General features: G+C 40.3%; 1 non-coding gene across 1 annotated transcript; it reads right to left on the bottom strand.

The window, feature by feature from the left end:
- Nucleotides 1-576: 576 nt before the first annotated feature.
- Nucleotides 577-682, bottom strand: LOC145625664 (small nucleolar RNA R71). Its single transcript, XR_014110573.1, has one exon. It is a non-coding gene; the product is annotated as a small nucleolar RNA R71 (small nucleolar RNA).
- Between the last annotated feature and the right edge of the window lie 787 nt (nt 683-1469).

Below are 1469 nucleotides of genomic sequence, written 5' to 3'. Positions count from 1 at the left end.
CTCTATTAGGCTACACTTGTAGCCGTGCTACTAATTATTTCTTTTGATATTGTATGCATAGAGCTCATGGTCATTCACTAGTGCCATCTGATCCGGAGATCGAGAGGACTATTGCAAGATTAAGGGTTGCTAGATGATGTTTGAGCTCTTGCACCTCAAGTGAAAAAGAACCACAACAAGAAGAACAAGCAAGAATGGGAGAAAATCCAAGGGTGGCGTTGAAAGAATTGGGGATTCCCGGTGCATATAGATTTGAGAGTGGGATTGCTCCACCTACAACACCGGCAAATGATTTTGAAATAAGGCCGGAAATTATCACTTTGATAGAGAGGCGACAATTTAGTGGGGCCAAGCATGAAAGCCCAATAAACCATCTCAAGGAGTTCAAAAAATATTGCAATATCAAAGTGAACGGAATTTCTCAAGAATTCATCCGCCTCAGGCTCTTTCCCTTTTCCCTCATAGGGTGTGCTTTGGAATGGCTAGACAAGGAGGTCAAGCCGAATTCTCTAAAGACATGGGACAAGGTTACCAAGGAATTTCTATCCCGTTTCTATCCACAAAAGAAAATGGCGGAGGCTAGAGCTTTGATTCAAGGTTTCAAACAAAAGCCAAGTGAGAGCCTCTATGAAGCATGGGAGAGATACAAAGAGTATCAAAGCGAATGTCCTCATCACGGAATTCCTACTTACCAAATTATTCAAATTGTCTATGGAGGCCTTAGTCTTCAAGGGAAGTCGTGTTTAGATTGAGGAGCCGGAGGTCCCATCATGAATAAAATGGAAGATGAAGTGGTAGCCATTATTGAAGACGTAGTGAGATACTATAGAGATTGGAAAGATGAAGAGAGAGAGCCAACTAGCAAGAGTAGCTCTTTGGTGTACTCGGTTTATCATCTAAATGCTATCAACAATCTCTCTTCACAAATGACAAAGTTGGGAAAGGAAATGTCTGCTATCAAGGCGAAGTTGGAAAGTGCTACCTCCAAAGTTTCGTGTCTTCCCTCCCAATCTAAGGGGAGAGGTATGTCTTCTAATCCTCAACCCTCTCCCTCTTCTAGTAACATGCCTAGTGGATGCTTGTATTGTGATGTTTGTGTATCTTATGATCATGATGCTTCTAATTTCCCTCATTCATGCATGGATGTTTGTGATGATCAAGATGGAAATGTGAATGAGCATGTGAACTATGTGTCAAACAATAATGATTCTAGGTTAGAGAATAAAATAGGCCAATGGAATAGGAATTACAACAACCATGGAAATTTTGACAACTATAACCAAGACGGTGGTAATAGGAACTATGGGAACCGAAATTCTCGAGGTAACTATAACAACAACCAAGGTTATAGTAGCCAAAATCAAAACCAAAATTATGGTAATCAAAACCAAGGTTTTGGGAATCATAATCAAGGTAGTGGTAACCATAATCAAGGTTATGGTCAAAATCAAAATAGGGGTAATTGGAAC

Source organism: Chenopodium album, chromosome 3 (genome assembly GCF_948465745.1).
Source record: "Chenopodium album chromosome 3, dcCheAlbu1.1, whole genome shotgun sequence".
Classification (NCBI taxonomy): Eukaryota; Viridiplantae; Streptophyta; class Magnoliopsida; order Caryophyllales; family Amaranthaceae; genus Chenopodium; species Chenopodium album.
This window is presented reverse-complemented; position numbering and strand designations above follow the sequence as displayed.